A 7211-nucleotide genomic window follows, 5' to 3' on the forward strand; every position below is an offset into this window, starting at 1 on the left:
CTGTCTACACTGGCCCTTTTGCGCAAAAGGGACTTTTGTCCGAATGGGAGCAGCATTGTATTTCCGCAAGAAGCACTGATTTCTTACAGTAGGAAATCAGTGCTTTTGCGGAAATTCAAGCAGCCAGTGCAGACAGTTGGCAAGTTTTTCCGGAAAAGCGGCTGATTTTCCGGAAAAACTGGCCAGTCTAGACACAGCTAAATAGTATAGCTCTGCCCATTCAGGAAGGGGAATAAACTTCACTAGTATAAGGCACCTTTATATTAAGATAACAGTGTTCACACTAGACACAGGTATCACAATAAAAGAAGTAGTCTAGTAGCATCTTCAAGACCAACAAAACATGTAGATGGTATCATGAGCTTTCCTGAGCAAAACCCACTTCTTCAGATGACCGGAGTGCAATAAGTCCAGATCCAAGATTAAATGAGGGAAGGAGGGAGAAGGAAAAAGGGGAGGAAAGGAAGAAAAAGAGACAGCGAGTAGATAGTGCAAATAGTTACCAGAAGCTGTTAGGAACCATTAGAACCGCCATTGTTTAGTTGGTTGTTTAAGACGTTAAAAGGTTGAAGATAGTGTGCGAGCCATCCTATATCCCAGTTCAGACCATTAGCATAACAATTAAACTCCTGCATGAAGTTAAGTCCCAATCCTTCTCTGTGTATTTGGCTTGTGGAATTGGTCTGAAACAAAACAGTGACTTGGAGATCTATTAATGAATGTCAGGAAGATTAAAGTGTTCTCCGACAGGTTTTTGTGTGTTGCCTTTTTGGATATCTGATTTGCATCCATTAATTCTTTCCCGTAGAGACTGTCCAGTTTGGCCAATGTATAATTGCAAATACTTTCCAGCAGCCATCCACAACATCTCAGCTACACTCATCCAGGAACCCACCCCTACAACAAACTTCATTGCCAAGTCTGTCCACGTATCTATACAAGCGACACCATCACAGGACCTAACCACAAAGCCACAACATCAGGGGCTCATACAACTGCACATCCTCTAATGTGATATATGCCATCCAGTGCCAGCAATGCCTCTCTGCCATGTATGTTGGATAGTCCACATCAGAACTCACACGATTCTAATGATCTAATTTTTTGCAGTGTAGATAGCACTATGTTGGCAGGAGGACTTCTATCAAAATAGCTATTGCCCGGATCCAGGTACGTTAATCTAAGTTTTCAGATGCAACAAAGAGCCTCCACCCCAACAAGGCACTGGTCTTCTACAGCCCCACTTCAGGATGTTGGTCAGAGGACACTGCCAGACATGCTCAGATCTGCTCCCCCAGCCTATTGGCTCTGTGGACATGGTGAGCTGGTAGAGCAGAAGCCTAGCAGCTTAATCTCCCTGTTAATCCCTAGGTGGGTGGTTCAACTCCACCTTGAAATAATTGGTCCATTGCCTGTTTGGTTTCAGTAGTGCTGTTGTGACTAGTTAACACCCTATTTTTTCAGGGATAGTGGAAGGGTATGAACCCTCAACAAAACAGTGAAAATGACTGTCCACAAGATGGTGAGGAATGCACCAATGTTCAATATCTTTATTAATGACCTGCATGAGGGGATGGATTGCACCATCAGCAAGTCTGCAGATGACACTAAGCGAGGGGGAGAGGTAGATACGCTTGAGGGCAGAGATAGGGTCCAGAGTCACTTAGACAAATTGGAAGATTGGGCCACAAGAAATCTGATGAGGTTCAACAAGGACAGAAGAATCAACAGAAGAATCCCAAGCACTGTTACAGGCTGGGGACCAACCAGCTAAGTAGTAGTTCTGCAGAAAAGGACCTGGGGGTTACAGTGGATGAGAAGCTGGATATGAGTCAACAGTGTGGCCTTGTAGCCAAGAAGGCTAATGGCATATTAGGTTGCATTAAGAGGAGCATTGCCAGAAGATCCAGAGATGTCATTATTCCTCTTTATTCGGCTCTGGTGAGGCCACATCTGGAGTATTGTGTCCAGTTCTGGACCCCCCCACACTATGAAAAGGATGTAGACGCATTGGAGAGGATCCAGCGGAGGGCAACCAAAATAATTAGGGGTCTGGAGCATATGACCTATGAGGAGAGGCTGAGGGAGTTGGGTCTGTTTAGTCTGCAGAAGCGAAGAGTGAGGGGGGATTTGATAGCAGCCTTCAACTTCCTGAAGGGAGGTTCCAAAGAGGATGGAGAGAGGCTGTTCTCAGTAGTGACAGATGGCAGAACAAGGAGCAGTGGTCTCAAGTTGTGGTGGGAGAGGTCCAGGTTGGATATTAGGAAAAATTATTTCACTAGGAGGGTGGTGAAGCACTGGAATGGGTTACCTAGGGAAGTAGTGGAGTTTCCATCCCTAGTGGTGTTTAAGTCTTGGCTTGACAAAACCCTGGCTAGATTGATTTAGTTGGGATTGGTCCTGCCTAGAGCAGGGGCCTGGACTTGATGACTTTCTGAGGTCTCTTCCAGCTCTATGGTTCTATGATTCTATGAATAAGATGAAAGAGAGAAATTAACGCCTTTCTTCAATCATTTTAATCATTTTAGCATTTCCTGGTACAAATAGGAAGAACAAGATTTGCAGATGGATTGACAGTGTCTTTATTAACACTGGTGCTGACCAATGCACAAACATATGGACAGTCCCCCTGCCCTGAGGACAGACTAGATGATCACAATGATCCCTTCTGGCCTTGGAATCAGTGAAGCTATGAATAATAATAAGTGTTGCCAACTCCTGTGATTTTATTGTAAGTCTAGGGATAGCCGGTGTTTCCCTTTCATTAAATAAATAAATATGTTCCCGACCTTCATGGTAATGTAGAAAAGCTTAAAAACATGACTTTAGTGTATCTTAAAGGCTCAGGAAGGAGGAAGGGGAAACTCCCCCCGAACTGTACGATCTACAAATCTAATCATTTTAAAATAATCACACTGTTTTGTGGCCTGACTTATTAGTTAGAATGGTTGGGACTGGCAAGATTGTAAAGATAGTTTTTTATACAATATTTATATATTGCCAGATTCTGCCATACTTTTTCACCACAGGAAATTCCACTGAAACCAATGAGGCTACCTGGGAGACAAGTTACTGTGCAACTTGAGTAGGAGTTTCAGAGTCTGGCCTCTAGTGATTTCTGTCCTCTGAGCACTTTTCCAGAGTTCTTCCACTGGGCCATTAACAGCTCAGATACAACAAAGATGAGGGCAGCAGATAAACCTCTGTAGATTCTCCTCTCACTTAACATGACTTCAGTGGAATGGCTTTGATTCACACCAGCATGAGAATCAGATGCATTGAGTTCAATGGGACTACTCATGTAAATTAGGGTTTATAGATTAGAAAGCCAGAAAGAATTACTGTAATAAATTAGTCTGATTTCTTGTATAACAGAAGCCATAATTCAGAGAAGTCTTAAATCTTGTTCAAGCTACAGCCTATCCTTTTAGAAAAAAGCATCAGGATTGGGTCCACCAACCAAGTAATCGTCACAACATCACTGGGAATAAATCTTATCACTGGGTGACACTGACGATTCCCTGGTTAGACAACAATTAGCAGCTGACTTTTTTTGATGTAATTACTCCTGGACATGGTGATGGATTTAAAAAGCGAGGTGGAGCAGCAGATGCCACAAGACATTGCCCACCAACGCAGAGGATAACTGAAAGATACAGAAGGTCACATTTTGGGCTTAATCTCTTTGACAGCCTCCCCTTTAAGCAAAAAAGCAGCATAAGTAGCAGTCAGAAATAAGACTGTAGGGAAAAAAAAGGCAATGTATAATAATGCGATATACCTTCCTCATTTGGGGCACTGGAAGGACTGATTTCTGTAGAAGGAATACAAGAATGAACCTGACATGAGTTCTCCAGCTGGGAGTTGTAACCATCCTCCCTTTTTGTATGAGTAGATGGCACTGGGCTTCCCACATTTGGGCTATGTCTACGCTGGCGGGTTATTGCGCAAGTACGGCCGTTCTTGTGCAAGAATCCACAGAGCGCCCACCCACTCTTACGCAAGTAAATGTACAGTACGGCGTGATAAGAGGCAGCTCCTTGCACAAGAGCTACGCTGTTTTCTATCAGGTGTAAGCTCTTTTGCGCAGGCGCTCTTGCACAAGAGGGCAGTGTGGAACCCTGGCAGGGGTTTCTTGCACAAGAATTGGCCTCCAGAAAAAAACACAGGTGACTTCTCCAACGCTCCGTATGCCCAATCACCACTCACTGGTTCCCTGTAGCCAGCCTCCCTTTAAAGGCACAGGCAGCCAGCTGAGCCATGTGCCACATGCAGCCCTTGGAGCTGCCAGAGGGAGCGATGGCCACTGCTGAGCAACAGCCAGGTCCCTCAGGCCCCACCCAGGAGCCACCCCAGAGCACGCAGCAGGCCCACAGAGGCACAAAGCGGTGGGCTCCATGCTGGGGCAACGCCAAGGTCCAGGCCCTCCTGGACTTCTGGGAGGAGGAGGGGGCCCTCCGTAATCCCAAATCCAGGAGGTGAAATGCAGACATATTTGCCCAAATGGCCCAGGCACTGGCCGCACAGGGACATCTGGCCCGGACCCTGGAACAGGTCCAGGCCAAGGTGAAAGACCTGCGGCTCAGCTACATGCAGGCCAGCGAGAGTGGGGGCAGCGGAGCCACTGCTTGTGGACTCAACCTTGGCCACCCCAGTGGTCCAGCCAACAGACGCAGAGGAGGAGCAGGAGGGCAACTGGTCCACCAAGAGGAGGAGGAGGAGGATCGCAGCCAGAGCCCACCAGCCCAGCACAGCAGCCACCATGTGTCCCAGATCTTCTCGGAGATTGGTGAGGGATCATCTGTTGAGTGTCGCAGCTGCCACTTACAAGTGTGCAGGGGGGCCATGGGGTGGTGGAGGGGCGCAGCACATGGCACAGCCCGGCTGCATGCTGCACAGCAGCACGCAGCATGTGCAACCTAGTGCAGCCAGACCAAGTGGCACACGAACATGGCTGCCAGCCCCAGCACATGCCTGGGACCCCAGTCTTACCTGTCCCCAGGTGTTGTGGCATGTGTGGTGGCATGAGGAGGACACGGGGCGCCCGGAACACCATGGGGCAGGGGTCACTGATGATCTCACTCTCATCTGATTCCTCTGCAGTGGGACCCCCTGCCAGCGAGGGACCTTCCAGCCCCATCCTGCCGGCACTGAGGAGCCAGGGCTCATTGCAGCGCACCCGAGACCGCCACCACCTTCTCCGCCGCCACGTCTGTGCCATCGAGTGCATGGAGCGCTCACTCAGGAACAAAATCTGTGCCGACGAGGAGTGGCAGGAGCGGGTATGGGGCCAGTACATTGAGCGCTGTGACCGCATGTACGCCCTCCTGGGAACCACTGTGGAGCTCATGGGCCCTGTGCCGCAGCACAGCGTGGCCAGGCCCCCTCCTGTTGCCCCCCCGCCTTGCCCAGCCCGCCCCCTGTTTCCTCCCCTGACGTGCCCAGTCCTCCCCCCACTTTGCCCCCTGACGTGCCCGTGCCCCATCCTGCGGCCCCCCAACATCGGCACCTCCTGGTGCAGCCTGCCCCGACCCGGCACAAGGGGCAGAGGTGCCCCCGAACCCATGGGAGTGGGAGAGGTCTCCCTTCACACACATGAGGCCCTCCCAGTTCAGGGCCCCCTCTTCCCACCTCTCCACAGTGCGCCCCCTTCCCCATGTAAATAAAAGTGCCTTATATAAAGCAAGTGCATTTTATTTATTGGGAAGTGAGGGAAGGGTGGCGGGAAGGGGTGGTGATGGGAGTGGGAAGTGGGGGCATGGGAGCATCCCTATGGTCAGAGGTGTAGGGGCGGCCTATTGTGGGGCCTGGTCCAGCATCACCCAGAGGGCTTCCCGGACCTGCACCGCATAGCGGTTGGTCTGCCAGGTGGCGGCCGTTTGGGGCTTCTGGTAGGCCTGGCCCTCACCTGCCATCCACCCTGGGAGGAAGGCCTTCCCCCTTCCCTCAATAATATTATGCAGCACATAGCATGCCGAAATGACCTCCGGGATGTGCTGCACCCCCATGTCCAGGTGGGTCAGGAGGCACCTGAACCGTGCCTTCAGACACCCAAAGGCACGCTCCACAGGATTGCGGGCCCGGTCCAGGTGGGTGTTGAAGGTGGCTTGGCTGTGGTCCAGTTGGACAGTGCATGGCCGCATCAGCCAGGCCATCGGGGGTAGGCCGCATCCCCCAAGATGCAGACCGGCATCCTGACATCCCCAATGGTGAATTCCTGCTGCGGGAAGTAGGTGCCCACCTCCAGCCTGTGGCACAGGCCTGAGTGCCTGAAAATGCGAGCGTTGTGGGCTGGGCCGGACCACCCCACATAAATGTCCTGGAACCAGCCCTGGTGGTCCATTAGCGCCTGGAGCACCACTGAGCAGTAGCCTTTCCAGTTTATGAACCGGGCCGTTCGGTGCTCTGGTGCCCGGATGGGGATGTGGGTCCTGTCTATGGCTCCCCCACAGTTCAGGAACCCGAGGCTGGTGAAGCTGGCAATGGTGGTGTCCACATCACGGGGGCGGATCACCCTCTGGAGCAGCAGATCATTGATGGCGTGGACAACCTGCAGGGGGGCATATGGGAGCACAGGGGATGCATGGAATGAGACACAGTGTGTACATGGGCCCCTGGGGTGTGCTCACCCTCCCTTTGATGACCCCTCCCCCCATGTAGGCCAGGGCCCTCTGCCCCCTGGGATTTCCCACCACCACCATCACCAGCGGGGCTGTGTGCAGGAGGGACAGCATGACTCCCTGGGTGCGGGCATTCCCCCTGCCCCTACAGCCTCCCCCCACCCGGTCTGGCCCCTTCCCTCCCCCAGGATGAGCCCGTGGTCCACGGAGGGCCTTACCTGCTGGACGATCGTGCCGACGGTGGATCTGCCCACCCCGAACTGGTCGCCAGGGAGTGGTAGCTGTTTGGGGTGGCCAGTTTCCACAGGGCAATCGCAAACCTCTTCTCCACGGGGATGATGGAGCACAGGCGGGTGCCCTGCCTCCGGAGCACAGGGGCGAGCCAGGTGCAGAGCTCATGAAATGTCCCCCTGCGCATCCTAAAGTTCTGCATCCAGTGCTGGCCGCCCCATTGTCCCAGCACCAGGCGCTCCCACCAGTCCCCACTGGGGTTGTGGTTCCACAGGTGCCTGTCGGTGGTGGGGGTGCTCGAGTGCAGCTGTTGCATGCATCTGATCGAGCGTGTGTTGCCCGTTCTCCAGTTCCTCCTGG

Source organism: Pelodiscus sinensis, chromosome 3 (genome assembly GCF_052426305.1).
Source record: "Pelodiscus sinensis isolate ZL-2025 chromosome 3, ASM5242630v1, whole genome shotgun sequence".
In the NCBI taxonomy this organism is placed as follows: domain Eukaryota; kingdom Metazoa; phylum Chordata; order Testudines; family Trionychidae; genus Pelodiscus; species Pelodiscus sinensis.